Here is a 20,525-nt window from a genome sequence, read left to right on the forward strand (position 1 = left end):
ATGAAACGTGTCAATAAATGCTCGCCTATATTGAAAAAAATAAGAATGATATTATAGGAGCAACAAAGTAGAAAAAATTTGTTCTACAATAAGCTTAGTAGCTCAGGTATAATTTCAATATGGTACACTTTTCATTTTCTGCTGACTGAGACTTCTGGACAACTGTCTCAAGGATGAAAAGATTTTTGCTTATTTGAGATTTTCAAAGTCTGAAAAAAATGTGTTTATTGAAAAGCATCTGATCATTTAAATATTTACTCATATCTAAATATACATAGTTTTGTAGATTGTAGATTAATATATTTCTACATCATTTAAAATATGCTGCTTACTCCCATGTTTATTGCATCACTATTCACAATAGCCAAGATATGGTATCAACCTAAGAGTTTATCAACAGATCAATGGATAAAGAAAATGTGACATATATGTATAATAGAATACTATTCAGTCTTAAAAAAGAAGGAAATCCTGTCATTTGAGATAACATGGATTAACCTGGGAGACATTATATTAAGTGAAATAAGCCAAACACAGAAGGACAAATACCACGTGTTCTCACTCATATGTGGAATATAAAAAGGGTGATCTCATAGAAATAGAGAGTAGAATGGTGGTTTACCAGGGACTTGGGTGATTAGAGAAGTGGGGATGGAGGAGATGCTGGTCATAGGATACACAATCACTGTTAGATAGGAGAAATAAGTTCAAGAGCTCTATTGTACAGCATGGTGACTAAATGACGGTATTTTGTATTCTTGAAAAATGCTAAGAAGGTGGATATTAAGTGCTCTCACCACAAAAATTATGTAACTATGTGAGATAATGCATTTGTTAATTAGCTAAATTTAACCATTACACGGTGTCTATATACTTCCAAACATTATATTGTGCATGATGGATGCATATGATTTTATGTCAATTTAAAAACTAAATTTGAAAAAATAATTTAAAAAATAAATTATACCCCTTGTAGATTTTCCAACTGAAAAGTTGGACTCTTCAGCTATTGTGTATAAGGTATGTTTATACAATCTATAAAATGATCCTCACATAATGGATATTTTAGCCTCTTGTTACAGGAAAATTAATTATTCAATATTAAGGAACTTTTCTATTGCCATAAAACAAGCAGCATGCAATTAGCAATTTAGTACTCTCTTCATGAGCACACACTATTGTTCCTGCCACTACATTTCCAATACACTAGTTTTGTACCGCATCTCTTCACCAACTGATATTAATGTAGCACATTTAGGGAACAAGTCATTTAGAAGCTGACTCCACCCTAAAAAACTCGAGCATCTGTGGGGAGATAGGTCAGATTAATAAGGCAGTGAAATGATATGGGTTAATAAGTGGTTTCTCATGATGTGGGAAAGACATTTGGGGGGAAAAATTGAATTCTATCTTGAAAAATACAAGAAGCTACAACAAAATGAATTTAAGGACAGAAGGATAAATTAACTTGAATAGAAGCAGAAGAAAAAGGAAGGATGACAAATGAAGGCTTCAAGGTATTTCCCTGGGCTTTGACCTAGAGTTCTATTTGTACAGGTAAATGCAAGAATTTCAAGGAAATATAGGCATTTTTCAACATCCATATGATTATTTCTTCCCAGCAAAATAAAAAAAAATACCTACAATATATCTACTGTGCACCTTTTATCAGGCACTATGCTAATTGTTTTTTTTTTAATTTTTAATTGATATGTAGTTGTTCTAGTTGTTTTTTATCTATTATCTCATGTGATTCTTGCAACACAGATATGACATTAGTGATATAATCCCTTTTGAAAACACAGGAAGCTGAGGCACAAAGAACTTACCTTACTTGCCCAAAGTAAATAAATAGCAGAACTGATATTTGAATTTAAGTCTATCTGCTTTAAAAATTCCATTCTACTAAGACACACTGTATCCTTATTATGTTGTTAAACTGTTAAGTAATATACTCAGCAATATCACTAGTCACATGGTAAACTCTCACAGGTGATTAGGTAAAATGGAAACTACCTTTTGAAAATTTTGGAAATGTTTGAACATGCCAAGTTTACTCAAAGAAGGTCTTTGTTTTGCCTCAACAATTTTTTGGCAAACCGTTTTCTACCAATACAAATGTATTTGATCTGTCAAGACTGTTCCCAGTGAATTTCTCATTTGCCTAAACATAGATTTTGTTTGGAAAACACTTGTAAGTATAGAGGCAGCTTCAATATGAATTATGGAGCTTGGAGTGTTCAAATAAGATTGATAGTGGCTGGACTCAGGATTAATGTCATGTTTATCTACAGAAGAGCTTTAGTAAGTTTAGTTACAATACCATTTGAAGTCAGCTTAGTCAGTTGGGAATTTTAATTAAGCTCTGGGAAGCCACTAAGTGTACCACATTCTGAGGCCAATGTTTTCCAAATGGCCATAGAAAATTGGGGATGTGTACATAAGAACCATTCATGGACATAAATCATGGCTAGTGGAAGGTTCATAAGGTATAAATTTGGCTCAGAGTAATGTTTGTAGAAACTTCAAGCCAACTCATCCATCGTATTGGTTTCTGTTATTTTTACATAATATTTTGAATTTTTATTTTGTGTCTGGAAAGCTGTCTTATTACTTATAACCACACATACCCTGTAAATTCATTTTTTAAGAACATTAGTGAGTGCTTCCTATGCCCAAAGCTTGCCCAGATTGCCTTTCTTTTATGGGGTCAATTATGTACTTTAATCTTGTTTTATTTTTAAGTATGTTTTTCACTACATGAAATCTCTCCTCTTGCTATATATCAATCTCTTGGTATGGTGGAGTAAGATATAATTGGTAAGTGAAGTATCCCAAGAATGGAAAAACAAGCATCACATGTACTCACCAGAAAATTGGTTTCCCTGATCATCACCTAAATACACATCTGGGAACGACACCAATTGGATGTCAGACTGAGGTGGGGGGCGGGGGAGGGGATGGGGATATGCCTACACAATGAGTGCATTGCGCACTGTTTGGGGAGTGGTAACACTTGAAGGTGCTGACTCGGGAAGGGGGAGGTGGGGAAGGGAGGGATATATACCTACATGATGGGTGCAATGCGCACGACCTGGGGAACAGACACGCCTGGAGCTCTGACTTGGGGGGAAAGGCGGTACAGGAGCAACGTATGTAACCTGCAATTCTGTATCCCCCATAACAAGATGAAATAAAAAAAAAAGATATAATTGGTGATGAAACAATACAAAGAATGGTAGGGTGAGGCCACTGGCTCAGTATTTGTTATTTGTAGCTCTGTCCAAAGGTATCATAACACTGTTAATGAAACTGCTTATTTGAAAAATTGCTGTTCGCATGTCAAAATTCAGATTGTTCTATTTTGAATAAAAATCAAAACTGTACTTATAAAAATGGGCTTTAAGTTTGAGGAAGCTATAAAAATTAAGAATGAATATTTCTTTTTTATTCCTTTTCCTCCTTCTTTCCCTCAGAATCTTTACTTTGGGCAATGATAATACCATTTTTGTAATCACTTAAACTTAAAACAGAGTCATCATTTGATTCTTTGTCTTCCTCAAAACCTGATGCCCAATCAGTTGCCAAGCCTTATAGTACTTAAAAAACAAACACACAAACAAAAAAACCAAACAAATATCTCATCATTTCTTACCTAACAATTAGAAGTGTCTCCTAGTTGTTCTGCTTGACTACTCCTGTCCTCATTGCAACAATGTGTTTCTATGTTTGACTCCCTTTTATAGACTATTAGCTTTCAGACAATAAGAATATTATTAATACCTTATTCCATCTCTTCAGTACTTATTACAGTGGCTACCATACAGTTGCAGATCAATCGATATTTACTTAATAAATGTTTCTTAAACACCTACTCTATACTAGGCACTGGGAATGAAGAAGTGAGTAAGACAGGCATTTCTCTGTCTTAATTCCTCCTAAGATTTAGTGGGGAAAAGATAGACTGAGAGCAAGTGAGAAACAAATCAAAGTTAAGTTGTATTAAGTGGTATGATTTTTAAACAAGCAAGGGGATGATATAGAGAATAACAGGGGGGTTCCCACTTTAGGAAGGGGTCACAGAAACCTGAAGGAAAAAATCAGAAAGCCATGTAATAAATGTGTAAATAGCATGGCAGACAAAGGGAACAGTACGTGCAAAGGTCCTGAGGTGGGAAGTGCTTGGTCTATCTGAGGAACCAAAAGACCAGTGTAGCTGAAGCCTAGCGACATGAAGTGTGGTGGAAAAGCCAGCTCAGGGCCAGATAATTCAGAACCTTAAAGGACGTGTCACTATTTTTCTTTCAAGGACAATGAGAAATAATTAAAGGGCTTTAAGGATGAGAATGAGGGCATCAGATAAGGATTTGAAAAGACTCTGTCTTCCTGCTACATTGGAGACATGGTAGGTGCCCTTGTAGGGAACTGGAAAAACGTTGTTCTTGCATGAATAAATTGTATCTTGTCTGTATTTCTGTAATTGCCTTTTATCTGTATGTCATCCTAATTCACTTTCCATTCCAGATGTATTTTCCTAATGAATCTTTAATCACAATTATAATATCTATCCTGCATTTTCCACCACATAAAACAATTTTCAGTACAAATTCCAAGGTATGTAGTTTAAGATTTACTGTGACATTTATCCAAGCAGGCTTATCTTCCATTTCTTTCTTATATAAATTTTGTGCTCAGGCCAGACCTATATTACTCATCACTCCTCAAAGGTGGCCCTGACTTTTCCAACTCTAGGTATTTATTCAGGCGGTTCTGCTTGGAATGCTTTCTTTTCCATTGCCTTTTTTATTAGTTCTGCTTTATATATCATTCATCCAGTTTTTCTCATTAAAAATATTAAGGGGGTAAAAATGTTTTTGGTTACATGGAAATATTTGTTATGCTTGAGTCAGGGTTATAAGTGTGCCCATCACCCAGAGAGTGTTCACTGCACCCATTAGGTAGGTTTTTGCCCATACACTCCTGCCCCCTCCCCCTTGCTTGATTTCCACTCAGTTTTACTTCCCTCTGTGCACATATGTGGTCATTGGTTAGTTCCAATTTAATATTGAGTACACGTGGTGCTTGTTTTTCTATTCTTTAGATACTTCACTTAGGATAATTGTCTCTAGTTCCATTCACTTTGTTGCCAAAGGCATTAATTCATCTTTCTTCATAGCTGAGTACTATTCCATAGTATACATATACCACTTATTGTTAATCCACTCATGAATTGATGGGCACTTGGGTTGATTCACGTCTTTGCAATTGTGAGTTGTGCTGCTATAAACATTCGAGTGCAGGTGTCTTTTTGATAAAATAACTTCTTTTCCTTTTGGTAAATCCCCAGTAGCAGGATTGCTGGATCAAATGGTAGGTCTACTTTTAATTATTTGAGGAATCTCCATAGTGTTTTCCATAGAGATTATAGTAATTTTCAGTCCCACCAACAGTGTATAAGCATTCCTTTCTCTGCATCCATGCCAGCATCTCTTGTTTTTAACTTTTTAATAAAAGCCATTCTAAACTGGGGTAAGGTGATATCTCATTTTGGTTTTAATTGTACTTTCCTGATGATTAGTGACATTAAGCATTTTTTCATATGTTTATTGGCCATTTGTCTATATGTTTTCAAAAACTTCTGTTCATATCTTTTTTCCACATTTTAATGGGGTTACTTTTCTTTCTTGCTGATTTGCTTGAGTTCTTTATAGATTCTTGTTATGAGCCCTTTATCGAATGCATAGCTTGAGAATATTTTCTCCCATTCTTTAGGTTGTCTATTTGCTCTGATGGTTATTTCCACAGCTATGCAGAAGCTTTTTAATTTAATCAAGTCTCATTTATTTATTTTTGTTGTTGCTGTGATTGTCATTGGTGTCTTCATAAATTCTTTGCCTAGGTCGATATCTAGAGTGTTTTTCCAACATTGTCTTCCAGAATCCTTATGGTTTCATGGCTTAGACTTAATTTTTTTTATCCATCTTGAATTAATTTTTGTGAGTGGTGAGAAATGTGGATTCTGTTTCATTCTTCTTCATGCGACTACACAATTTTCCAGCACTGTTTTTTGAATAGGGCTCCTTTTCCCCACTGTATACTGGGGAAAATTGTTGTCTCATTTGTCAAACATCAGTTGGCTGCATGTGGGTGGTTATGACCAGGTTATCTGTTCTGTTCCATTGGTTTATGTCTCTATGTTTGTGCCAATACCATGCTGTTTTGGTTACTATAGACTGGTAGTATAGTTTGAAGTCTGGTAATGTGATACCTCCAGATTTATTCCTTTTGCTTAAGATTTCTTTGTCTATTCAAGGACTTTTCTGATTCTAAATGAAGAATAGAATTATTTTTTTCTATATCTGTGGAATATAACATTGATATTTTGATGGGGATAGTAAATCTGTAAATCACTTAGGGTACTATGGACATTTTAACAATGTTGATTCTACTGACCCAGGAACATGATAATTTTTTTTTCATTTGTTAGTGTCATCTGTGATTTCTTTTATTTTTGTTTGCTTGATTTTGCTTTAAAGATTTATTGTCAAGAAAACCACTACAATTTTTTATTTACTAGGTACAGTAATACCAGGATTTGTGCTTTCTTTCTTTTTAATTCCAGAGTATTACCCAGGTACAAAAGCTTTGGTTACATAAATTACCCTTGAGCCACCTGACAAGCATGCCATTCACCAGACAGTGTGCACTGCATGTGTTAGGTGTGGATTTACCCATCCCCTCTTTCCCCCTCCCACTGGCCCAACATCCAATGAATATTACTTCCCATATATGCACATTAATGTTGATCAATTAGTATCAATTTAGTGATATCTAGAAGAGTCATTAAGATACTTCACTTAGAAGAATGGGCTCCAGCTCAATCCAGGATAATACAATAGGTAGTTCATCGTTTTTTTATGGTTGAGTAGTAAGCCATGTCATGTATATACCACATATTGTTAATCCACTCATATATTGATGTGCACTTGGGTTGTTTCCACATGTTTGTAATTGTGAATTGTGCTGTTATAAACATTTGAGTGCAGATGTCTTTTTTTATAGAATTTATTTTTTTCCCTTTAGGTAGATGCCCAATAGTGGGATTGCTGGATTAAATGGTAGTTCTACTTTTAGTTCTTTGAAGTATCTCCATACTACTTTCCATAGAGTTTGTGATAGTTTGAGTCCCACCAGCAGTGTATGAGTGATCCAATCTCTCCACATCCATGCCAGCATTTGTTGTTTTGGGACTTTTTGATAAAAGCTGTTTTCAGTGGAGTTAGGTGATAACTCATTGTTGTTTTGATTTGTGTTTCCCTGATGATTAAAGATGTTGAACATTTTTTGGCCATTAATCTATCTTCTTTAGAAAAGGTTTCAGTGTTTTGCAGTTCTCCTTGTAGGATCTTTCACCTCCTTGTTAAAGAACATTCCTAAATATTTCATTTTCTTTATAGCTATTGTGAATGGAATAGCATCTTCGATTTGACTCTCAGCTTGACTGTTATTGTTTTTTTTAGGAATGCCACTGATTTGTGTGCATTCCTTTTGTAACTGAGACTTTGCTGACTTTATTTATCAATTCCAGGAGTCTCTTGGCAGAATCTTTGGAGTTGTATAGATATAAGATCATATTATCAGCAAAGAGTGAAAGTTTGACCTTCTCTTTCCTGAATTGGACATCCTTTATTTCTTTCCCTTGCCTGATTGCTCTGGCTAGGACTTCCAGCACTATGTTGAGTAGAAGTGGTGACAGTGGGAATCCTTCTCTCATTCCAGTTCTTAAGGGGAATATTTTTTACTTTTCCCCATTCAGTATGATGTTGGCTGTGGGTCTGAAATATATGGCTTTTATAATTTTTAGATAAGCTCCTTCTATGCCTAGTTTGCTGAGGGTTTTTAGCATGAAAGAGTGCAGAATTTTGTCAAATGCTTTTTCTGCATCTATTGAGACGGTCATATGGTCTTTGTTTTTGCTTCGGTTTATACAGTGAACCACGTTTATTGATTTAGATATGTCGAATCATCCTTGCATCTCTGGGATGAAACCCGCTTGATCATGGTGGATTATTTTTTTTCATATGCTGTTGAATTCAGTTTGTTAGTATTTTATTGAGTATTTTTGTATGTATATTCATAAAGGATATTGGTCTGTAGTTTTCTTTTTGTGTGTGTTTGTGTGTGTCCTTTCTTGGTTTTTGTATCAAGGTAACACTGGCTTCATAGAATGAGTTGGGAAGGTTTCACTCTTTCTCAATGTTATGGAATTATTTCTGCAGTGTGGGTACCAGCTCTTCATTGTAGGTATGGTTGCATCTGGTCCAGGGCTTTTTTGTTGTTTTTGGAAGACTTTTTTTATTACTGCTTCAATTTCATTGCTTGTTCTTGGTCTGTTTAAGAGTTCTATTTCTTCCTGATTGAGTATTGGATAGTTATGTGTTTCTAGGAATTGGTGCATTTCCTCTATAATTTTATGTGAATAGAGATTTTCATAGTATTCACAGATTACATTTTGTATTTCTGTGCTATCAGTTGTAATATCTACTTTTTCATTTCTGATTAAGCTTATGTGGGTTCTTTCTATTTTATTCCTGCTAAATCTAGAAGAGCTCTATCAATTTTGTTTATCTTTTCAAAGAACCAACTTTTTGTTTAACTAATCCTTTGTGTTGATTTTTGTTTGTTTGTTTTCATTTCATTTAGTTCTGGTCTGAATTTAAATATTTCTTTTCTTCTGCTGGTTTTGTGTTTGGTTTCCTCTTCTTTGTCTAGTTTATTGTAACCTTTCAATAGATTGTTAATTTGTGATCTTTCTGTCTTTTTGAGATTAGGCATTGAAGGCTAGGAATTTTCCCCTTAGGATTGCTTTTGCTGAATTCCATAGATTTGGGTATCTTGTGTCCCCTTTGTCATTCAGTACATGGAATCTTTTGATTTCCATCTTAATTTCATTATTGATACAACAATCATTCGGCAGAAGGTTAAGTTCCATCACTTTGTGTAGAATTGAGTATTTCTCTCGGAGTCAATTTCTAATTTTACTCCACTGTAGTGTGAGAAGATACATGGTATGATTTCTATTCTTTTGAATTTTTTCTGACATGTTTTGTAGCCTAGGAAATGATGTATCATGGAGAATGTTCCATATGTTGATGAGAAGAATGTATGTTCAGCTGTTTGGGGATAAAATGTTCTGTAAATGTCTGTTAGGCACATTTCTTCTAGAGTCCTGTTTAAATCCAGTGTTTCTTTTCTTATTTTCTCCTTGGATGACCTGTCCAGTTCTGTTAGTGGTGTATTGAAGTTCCTGGCAATATGATGTTGCCATTTATGTCTTTGCTTAGATCTAGGAGGGTTTGCTTTATGAAACTAGGCACTTCTGTGTTAGGTGTATAAATATTTGGGGTTAGTATAGATTCTTGTTGAATTGTTCCCTTTATGGTTATATAATTACCATCTTTGTTTTTCTTTACTATTGTTGATTTAAAGTTAATTTATCTGATATGAGAAGGGAAAAATCTGCTTTCTTTTGGTGTCCATTTGCGTGGAATATTTTTTCCATCCTTTCACCTTGAGTTTATATGAGTCCTTGTGGGTTAGACATGTTTCCTGGAGACAGAAGATAATTTGGTTGCATTTTCTCATGCATTCAGCCTACTCATGTATCTTGAGTAGGGCATTCAGACCATTCATGTTGACTGATAGAATTGATGTGTGGTATACTGTTCTATTCATCCTCTTTGGTATACCTTATTGATTTGTTTTACCTCTTGTGCTATTGTTGTATATTAGCTCTGACCTTTAGCTTCTGGGTGGTTTTACACTGATGGGTGTCTATTGTGCTGATCCATGTATAATGCAGTTATGAGTATTTCCTTCAGGGCAGGTCTGGTCTTAACAAATTCCCTCAGTGTTTGCTTGCCTGGAAAAGTATTTCTCTTTCACATATGAAACTTAGTTTTGCAGGATGCCACATTCTAGGCTGGAAGTTGTTCTGTTATAGAAGACTGAAGATGGGGGTCCCAATCCCTCTGGATTGTAAGGTCTCAGTTGAGAAGTCTACAGTTAGCCTCATGGGTTTTCCTTTTTAAGTACTTGATGTTTTCACCTCATGGCTCACAGGACTTCCTTCTTTGTGTTGAATTTGGCTAGTCTGTTGACTATGTGTCTTGCTGATTGCTTCTTTGCAATGAATCTCCTAGGTGTTCATCGAGATTTTTGTACCTGGATGTCCAAATCTTTAGCAAGACATGGGAAGTTTTCCTCAATTATTCCTTCAAATAGAATTTCTAGCCCTTGTGTGTTTTCTTCTTCACCTTCAGGGATGCCTATAATTCTTATCTTTGGACATTTCACATAATCCCATATTTCTTGTAGGCTTTGTTAATCCTCTTAATTCTCTCTTCTTCATTTTCGATGGACTGAGTTAATTCAAAAGAGTTGTCTTCAAGCTTGAGATTCTTTCTTCTGCCTTGTCTAGTCCATTCTTTTTTTTTTTTTTTTTTTTTTTTTTTTGTTGAGACAGAGTCTCACTTTGTTGCCCAGGCTAGGGTGAGTGCCATGGCGTCAGCTTAGCTCACAGCAACCTCAGACTCCTCGGCTTAAGCGATCCTACTGCCTCAGCCTCCCGAGTAGCTGGGACTACAGGCATGCGCCACTATGCCTGGCTAATTTTTTTTTCTATATAGATTTTTAGTTGTTCATATAATGTCTTTCTATTTTTAGTAGAGACGGGGTCTCGCTCTTGCTCAGGCTGGTCTCGAACTCCTGACCTCGAGCGATCCACCCGCCTCGGCCTCCCAGAGTGCTAGGATTACAGGCGTGAGCCACCGCGCCCGACCTAGTCCATTCTTAAAACTTTCCATTGTGTTTTGTATTTTTTTAAATTAATGTTTCATTTCCAGAAGTTTCATTAGGTTTTTGTTTTTAATATGTCAATCTCTTTAGTGAATTTTTCATTCCTTTCCTGATTTGTATTTTTTGGTTTCTTTGAGTTGGTTTTTGATGTTTTCTTGGGTTTCACTGAACTTCCTTACAATCCATATTTGGCATTTTTTATCTGTCATTTCAATATTTCCATTTCGGTAGGTATCCATTGCTAGAGAATTAGTGTTCTCTTTTGGGAGTGTCCTTTCACTCTGATTTTTCATACTTCCAGGGTCCTTTACTGATGACTTCTCATATGGGGCAGCTATCACTTCTTATTTTTGGATTTTCTTTTCTTCAGATAGGGCTTTTTATTTTTCCCTTCCTCACTCATAAGGGAGTATCTGTAACATTTCTTGGGTAATAATCTTTGCTTTGCTTGTGGGTGCTTTGATGGGGGATCTAGGTTCTGGGTGGATGCCTTGATTATAGATGTCCTTGTGTGTGGGCAGATTCCCAGTCTCTCGTTGATGAGGGAGGATGGAGGTCTTTGAGATCCTTTTTCTTTCCCCAAGCTTGTGGTCTTCTTAACAGTGTGAATTGTATTGGCATGCTCAGTTTAATCTCTCAGACAGTAGGTTGTGCTTGTGGGTAAGAATCAATCAAACCCTGTATAATTGGAGTCAGTAAACTTTGCGAAGTGCTAAGAAAATTGACCTCTCTGTCATTAGTAGCACTTGTCAGAAGGAACAAGCTACAGTGTTGTTTGGTGGACCTGTGACTGGCTCTAGCCCCTTAGGAGAAGCACTGGAATAGCCCAGGTGGTGGGTGGGTGGGGTCCTGAACTTCCAAGTGAGTCCTTATTCTCACCATGGCAGAGGTGGGTGGGAGAGTGAGGCTGGGTTTGGTGAGCTTGCCCTGAGATTCCACAAAAGCAGGTAAGGCAATGTCTAGGCAGGTGTCAAAAGTTTGCTCCCAGTCTTCTGGGGAAATCTGCTGGGAGGGGCTGAAATGGCCCTGTCCATCTAGAAAGTCTGCTTGTGAAGGTGGAGGCTGTCTGAAATCCACAATCTAGCTGTTAGGAGCCAGTTTTGCTCTTCTCCCTCCTCCCCCTGCTCTGCAGTCTCCCTCAGGCATCTGTCAGCAGGTAGGAGCTCAAACTAGCTGAGTTCCCCAGCATTGGCAATGTGGGCTGGGAGCTTCCCTGTTCAGGATCCTTCCCTGGGCTGAGAGTGCAGCCTTCCTTTGGGTGGAGGGGTGCTCCAGGAGTGCACTGTGGCGTGGATCCACCCTGTGCTCTCTGTTCAGTTCTGGCCATGTGGGCTCCCTCACCTCCTGAGATTAGTTCACAAATCTCCCCTCCGTGTCCCTGAGCAGCATGATCGAGTTCTGGGAGTATGAAATCTTGTCACTGGGCCTGTCCCCAGCTCCTTGAAGATTAATCACTGACATTGCCAGAGAGAAACATACTGGTCCTGGGTTTCCTATGGGGTGCTTAAGCAGGTTTGATGTCCCTCCACTTCAGGGTGTGTCCTGTTCAGATGGAATAGCCAAAGAAGCAGCAGCGAGGAGGGCTGGTAAGCAGGGAGCTCACAATCTGAGCACCCCTTACCCCTCTGTAGGTCTTTAAGAGGAAAGGTTTGAGCCCCACTCTCTGTGGAAGTCCCAACAGAGGGGAAACAGCCACTCCTGAGAGCCCCAGCTGAAGCATCTCTCTCTCTCTCTCTCTCTCTCTTTCTATCTCTCTCGGCAGCTGTGGATGGGGGAGGGGCAGAGGAGAAGAAAAAAGTCTTAATGGAGGGAAGCTAGCACTATGGTCATCTGTGTCCCTCTCTCTGGAAGGCAACCTGCCTGAAATGTCCAGGCTCTGGGGTCTCACAGATCCCCCAGGACCCACTGGCCCCCTGTGCCTTCTGCAGTCTGGGCCAAAGTTAGGAAATGTTTGTTTGCTTTAGGAACAAATGAGATGAAAACTGAGGGGCTAAGTCTCCATGGGGAGAACCAAGGCACATGGTGAGTGGAGAAGCAATATGGCAGCTCCCATCTTGGCTCAGGGCGTGTGGTGATTGGAAGCACCCCAAGGAGGATGGCAGCCTGGTTGTTTGTCCTAAAGAAGCTCCCAGTTCACTGGCAGCAGCAGTTTTGGGGCTCGTAAGGGTAGAAAGGCTCTCTAGTAGCTCAGGAGCCTTATTTATGACTGCCAGAGATGTGAGGGAGGGAGAAACAAAGTATTCCAGTTACCCTTTCTGCTGGACTCCAAGCCTCTTGGGGTTGACCTCTGCCAATATCTTGCTCTTTCTTATTCTGCTTTACAACTTCTTCCCATGCAATCTCTTCTAAGTTCTGGCACTCTTCCCTTGGAATTACACCAATCTATGATTGTTTGTTTGTTTGTTTTTTCTTTCTCATCTAAAAATTTTCCTTCTTTCTGAGATGATCTAGTCAGCCATCTTGTCTCTCCCCTCCATTTATTTCTATTAAGTGCTTGTATGTCCTTTCAGGACAAGTTCAGATACTGACATTTACATAAAACTTTTTCTGATAAAATAAGCGGAAATGGTGCCTCCCTCATTTGAATCTCAACTTCCGTCCAGCACATATTTCTCCTTTTCCTGTCTTGCTCTGTGTCACATTAGATTGTTCTGTGTCTTATTCCTTTCTGAATCTTCCACAGCAACTTGAACATAGCATGAAATCAGTACATTTGCTTGTGTGTAGTATCTAACAAAATACTGCATGTGTGCATTTTGTGCCCCATAGCTTAGTAGTTATTGCATAATTATAAGGTAATTAAAAATATGTTTGCTTCAGTGCCTTGTATTGTTGGATACATACTCAGTTTGAATCTTTGAACATCTGCTTCTCAGATGTAACTATCTCATGTGCACATATTTGCTCCAGAAATCCCCCTACTTCAAAAAAATAGTAAGAGCTTGGCATTTTCCCCTACTTCAGAATATTTAATTAAATATTATGACTTCAGAAGTTAATGTGTATGAAAGGATAGCAAGAAGATAATAGCTATAACAAAGAAACAGGGGAAGGGAGGAAATTATGATGAGATTGGCACTAGCTCAACCACATGTGCCAGGATAAAGCTGAGACATGATTAGAATCCCAAATGCCAAAAAGGAATAAAAACCATCAATAGTAGCAGGTAGGTGATCCTATAAGAGAAGCATATTTTTTTAGATGGTTGAATGACTCAGGACAAATATTATAACCTGATACATTTCAGGATCTACAATGCAGCTGGTATTATTGTTGATGAAGCACGGGCCTTGGCCTCCAACATACTTAGATCCTACCTTATGCTTCTGTGGTAAAAAATAATTTAATAGAATTACAGAATTGTTTTCAGTGGGGATGTAGTCATAAATATAGCATCTGCATCACAGTAGAACTGGGTTCAAATCATAGTGTTTCTACTAGTTAGATTGATGACTTTGAATAAATTAGTGTATCTATGGGATCCTTCACTTTCTCATTTGGAAAATGGCAGTAGCAATACTCCTGACCACCTAGAGTTGTTCTGAAGAAAAAATGAAGAATTTTATGCAAAGCATTTAGTATATAGTCAGGGACAAAGTAAATGTGGTTCGTTGTTCTCTCCCTCCCTTTTTGCCTTTTCAAGAAGACAAATGGAGATTGTGTCTTTATATATGACCAATTGCCTTATATTGAGAAGATGCCAATCTTTTAAATATATCCATATACAAGTCAATAATTATCAATAATCATTACATTGAGATCTATACTAGAGTACAGGGGAAGCGAATATGATCCCTGGTACAGTATATTCATATTTATACTGTAGATAAGCAGGAGAGCAGGCAACTTATTTGTAGCACAAAAAGGATAATTCTGAGACTTTGGGATCAAGAATGGATGTGGTGTGAGCAATTTTGAAATTAGGAGGAGTAGGACTTGTTAAGGGACTGTTGCTTGTTAACACGGGTTACTTAAGAGAATGAAAATAGACGAGACAAAGAGGGAGGCTGTTAATTTTCTTATACACCTCTATGTTGCTTAACAAAGAGTATTTCTTTTGTAATTAAATATAATAAAACAATAAATTAGGCAGAACAGTTGCCTTTTAATTCAGGCAAGAAGTGACAGTGTCCTATTCTAAGCTAGTGACAGTGGGGAAAGCAATGGTTTAAAAATTCCTTAAAAAGTAGGTGGGGGTGGGGGGAGGGGATAGGTGTATGCCTACATGATGAGTGCGATGCGCACTGTCTGGGGAATGGGCATGCTTGGAGCTCTGACTCTGGGGGATGGGCGGTACATGGGCAATGTATGTAACCTGAACTTTTGTACACCCATAATAAGCTGAAATAAAAAAAAAGTAGCTTTGGACGGATGTAATGATTGGAAATTTGGTGGGCAGGAGAGGGCAGGGTTTAGGATGATTAGCAAGCTTCTGACTGCAATAAGAAGACACTGGAATTAAGTAGTTGGTTAGAGTACAGATTTTCAGTTAGTTTTTGATGCAGAAAGTGTAATGTGCAGGTGGCTAATTCCAGAGGCGATATCAAGCAGGAACATGGCTACAAAACTCTGGAGACCAGGAAAGAGAAGTGGACTGGAGATACACAACTGCTATTTATCAGCAAAGAGGTCACAGAACATGAAAGTTGATCACTCAGGGAAATTATACAGACCAGGAAGAACTATGATAGTGCCCCATTGTTTAAGGGATGGGTGGAGATGCACAAAGGAGATGAAAAAGTATGAGCAGGAGGCAATTTGTCTTGCTTACCCTATATCTTTAGAACCTGGAATAATGCCAAGCATAATACACAATAAATATTTGTTCAATAATGAATGGATTACTTGATTAGTGATTAAAAATGAATGAATGAATAGAAGTATTCACATGTGAAAATGTAAGAGATAAGGCTAGAGAGACAGGTGTTTGTTTATTTTGAAAGGCTTGATTGGCTAAGCTAAGCAAATTTGCTTAGTTAGACCTTAAGCAATAGCTTACTGGATCTCAAAACCTCTTGCACATTAGAATTGAATTGCCTTGGGAGCTTGAAAAATGTTGAATCCTGCTCCCTGCCTTCTTTTTCAGCAGGTATAAGTTGGGACCCAAATATGAATGTATTTGATCAGCACACTAGGCAATCCTATTCCAGGTGACCACCAGGTCAAATTTGAGAAACACTTGCCTCAGCTAAAGTATGAGGGGGTTTAAGTGAAACAACTCAGAAACATAAAGTCAAATACCATGTGTTCTCACTTATAAGTGGGAGCTAAATAATGTGTACACATGGACATAGTATGTGGAATGATAGACATTGGAGACTCAAAAGGGTGGGATGGTGGGAGGGGGTGGATGATGAGAGATTAAGTAATGAGTGTGATGTAGATTATTCAGGTGATGAATACACTAAATACACTGATTTCACCACCATGCAATATATCCACATAACAAAGTTGCACTTGTACCCTTTAAATTTGTACAAATATATTTTAAAAAGTTAGGGATTTTTCAAACTGAAAATCCAGCCATATCAATTTTTGTAGTTTTATAATGCTGTTCCTGATCTCTTAGAGCATGACTGGAGGAGTCATTATGGACCTGAAACAAAGCCATCTTTGCCAGCACAGAGCAGTGGAGGGAGGTCCAGGAAGTGGGAATAATGTTCTATCATTTCCTAATATGTAATATGGTATTTCTGATAGGCAGCCATCAATTTAGTAATTACACTTTTAAAATTCTCTTCTGCATAAAATCTTGGTCCACAAAACCTAGACTATAGGAAATTTGTAAAAGAAGGGGCCAGATATAGGATCAAAGAAAAACATTATTTTGGCTTTAAAACAAACAACAGCAGGTATTGAATGGAGCTTTAAATAAATGTATTTGAGGAGCAAAAGAAGCAATTAGGAGACTGCTGTATATTAAAGTCTGCATTTCAAAAAGTAAAGAAGTGTGACTCAAAGATATTGTTCCAAGCTCAAGAACTAAGACTTTAAGATGCTTCCATGAGGTTCTGGGAACTCTGAAGGCTGGGTGTTTCACTATAGATTGATAAAAACTTTTAGACATGAACTGAATAAACTTTTTTTTCTTGTATTTTCAATGATCAAGGCTGGAAATGACCTTTGCTAAAAACTAGAGAAGGAGTTACCAAGACAAACTATATGTCATAAGGGCAGGTCAACAACGACAATGCAGAACATTGTGGAAGTGAAGCATGGCCCAGTGGGAACACTTGGCATGCCCTTTGTGGGAAAGGGAGGCAGAGAGCTGGGAAACAGCAAAGTCAGTGTCATAAAACAGAGCAGACAAATGTCATCTGACAGAGACTAAGACTTACCTAATGGTTTCAGGTACCATAGTCCCTGTATTTTTAACCAGTTTAGGATATATCCTGGACTCTGGGCTGGAAATAGTTTTGCCATTTGAGCATGGAGGGTTGAAAAGGAAAAAGGGTCAATGCCACTTAACAGTGACTCTTGTCCCAAATATTCCCTCGCTCACTCTGTACCCGCTTCACTATGCTTTCTTTTCCTGCAAAGAATGTATCAACACCTGATGTATTATGTTTATTTGTTTATCTTATGTCTCCTTTCACTAGGATAATCTCCAGTACAACAGGGATGTTTCTTGATGTATTGCCAGTGCCTACAACAGTATCTACCATACAGCAGCCACTCACTAAGTATTATTTGGGTAAATGAATGAATAAATACTATTTGGTATAGAAAATGGCAGAGGTCAGTAACCAATAGTAGAATGTGGCTGTGAGATGGCAGCTTCTAATCTCAGTTGTCCATAGGAAAGTTTGCTGGGAAGGGAGAGGACTTTTCAAGAAGAAGTGGAAAATCACTGTAACATGTTTAAAGAATATGGCCATATAGAAATGGTCATCTTGAGATAGATTAAGAATCCCAAAAGAGAAAATTTGAAAAACATAGTTTAACCTAAATATCCCAGGCTTTACTAGAGTGTGGCTATAAACTAAAGTCTGTTAGAAATAATGATGGAATTTTAGAATGAATGAATGGTAATTAGGTCAAGGATCCAGTAAGTTTTCAAAGCAAGCTTAGTGTAGAATTCCTTCTTGTGAAATTGCTGACAGAGAAAGGCAAACAAAGGAAAATGGCATATGGAAAATCAAAGTTTCATGTTATGATTGTATGAACTACTGCTGGATAAATTATCTAATTCAGGACCTCTCTGGTAAACTGTGCTATAGCACATGGCTTAAGTTCATGATCTAAGGGATATCCTCTGTAGGAGACCAGTTATAGTTGGTCTGGCCCCACAGGGGTGGCCTGTAGGGGAAGAAATCACAGAGGTTATATACTGCAGCTCAGTAAACATGTGCTATTGCTTTATAGAGTGACTAATGAAGCATAAATGAAGTGTTTACAATGGTAAAGGGATAAACATTATTTGTTTTTAAATATTATTTGTTGTCTTACCCATTAAAATATAAGCTTCGTGAACATAGAGATCCCCCTTTGTTGCTTTGTTCAGAGTTCCATCATTGGTGCCTAGAATAGCAAATAGCAGCTGCTCAATGAGTAGACACCAAATGAATGAGCAAATTTGCATTTTCCATCTCTCAAAATGAGAGCAGTTTGATTTTCTTGAGAAAGTAAGTGAAGTGCTAAAGAATTGCTCCCCACTCCACACCCCCACCCCAACTATCACCTGTGTGTGCAGTGTATGTTGGGGGATGTAACATATCAGGAGATAGTTGTGAAAAACTGTACAAGGGTGGAGGAGAAAGGTGACTGAAGGACAAAGAAATAGCAATAGGACTTTTATAGTAGATGCTATGAAATAAGTGCTTGAATTCCATTAAATGTTTAAGAGAGGTGTATATAGGGAAATATTGAAATTTCTGTTTGGAAAGCATTTCTATTAATTGAAACATTGCTCTAAATAAAAGCTACTGAGGCCCAACTTCTTTTTGTACATGTCAAGGCTGGGATTACATGAGATACTAAAGGGGACTGATATTGATTGTCTAAACCACTGAAGCAGAGTTTCCTATCTGGTTGGGGTTGCCAATGAAGTGCAATGCTGAAATGAGGAAACCAAGTTCACCTAGAGAGAAACTGAGAGAAGACCAGACAATGGACTATGGAAAATCCTGAACTTTGCAAGTAGGAAAGTCTCTCTGTCATGCCCTGCAGTGAGAATATCGTTTTAGTTTAGTTTTGTTTTGACAAGGATCTCACATATCTCAAGTGGATAGCTTGAGATTTAAGCAAACAGATCTTTGAGTAAGTCTTACTTCAGAGAAGAGGGACATAGCTTGGGAATGACAGGGTTTTACTGTCATGAGACTTAGAAGACTTTTCCAATCCCAAAACAACACATGTTGGCGTGGGTGCGGAGAGACAGGAACACTCCTACACTGCTGGTGGGACTGCAAACTAGTGCAACCCCTGTGGAAAGCATTATGGAGGTATCTTAAACAGATTCAAGTAGACCTGCCATTTGACCCAGCAATCCCATTACTGGGCATATACCCAAAGGAAAAAAGGTCATTCTGTAACAAAGACACATGTACCCGAATGTTTATAGCAGCACAATTCACAATAGCAAAGATGTGGAAGCAACCCAAATGCCCATCAATACATGATTGGATTAGTAAGCTGTGGTATATGTATACCATGGAATATTACTCAGCTATAAGGAATGATGAAGATACGACATCTCTATGGTTCTCCTGGAGAGAATTGGAACCCATTATATTAAGTGAAGTATCCCAAGAATGGAAAAACAAGCATCACATGTACTCACCAGAAAATTGGTTCCCCTGATCATCACCTAAATACACATCTGGGAACAACACCAATTGGATGTCAGACTGAGGTGGGGGGCGGGGGAGGGGATGGGGGTATGCCTACACAATGAGTGCATTGTGCACCGTTTGGGGAGTGGTAACACTTGAAGGTGCTGACTCGGGAAGGGGGGGTGGGGAAGGGAGGGATATTACATGATGGGTGCAATGCGCACGACCTGGGGAACAGACACGTCTGGAGCTCTGGCTTGGGGGGAAAGGCGGAACAGGAGCAACGTATGTAACCTGAAATTCTGTATCCCCCATAACAAGATGAAATAAAAAAAAAAAAAAAAAAAAAAAAGACTCCAGCTTTGTATTTTTGAAATAAATTATGGTCTTTGTAATTAAGAATGACTAACACATGTTTGTGTTACTTTAATAACCTTCTAGACTGAGATAGTGTCTTCTTCTTTCTAAAGCCAGCTACGATCACCAGTGGACTTCAAAGGGACTCAAAATGGACTCCTTGGAGCTTATACATGAGAGTGAACAAGTGAGATCAAGATCTTCTGGCCTAATCCACTGACATAAGTTCCTAGCTCAGCTTACCCTATGAAGGCATGATATATAGAGAGAAAGATAAAAGAGTAAGGTCACCATTTGTTCCCCTAGGATGCAGGTACAGCTCAATTTACCAGTTTGGGAGTATGGATGAAGAAGGATGAAGAAAAGGAAACATATTTATGTATATGACTTTGTAACAGAGTGACCCAGGCCACTATTAAACATGGCCTCATCAGTGTCCCAAACCTTCACACAGTATGACTAGCAACTCATCTTTGTGTGAAGCTAGGAGAAAGTAGAGATAAGTTCTCTCCCTTTTTCTGGGTTAAGACTTCTGGT

This window comes from Eulemur rufifrons, chromosome 30 (assembly GCF_041146395.1).
Source record: "Eulemur rufifrons isolate Redbay chromosome 30, OSU_ERuf_1, whole genome shotgun sequence".
NCBI classification, from domain to species: Eukaryota; Metazoa; Chordata; class Mammalia; order Primates; family Lemuridae; genus Eulemur; species Eulemur rufifrons.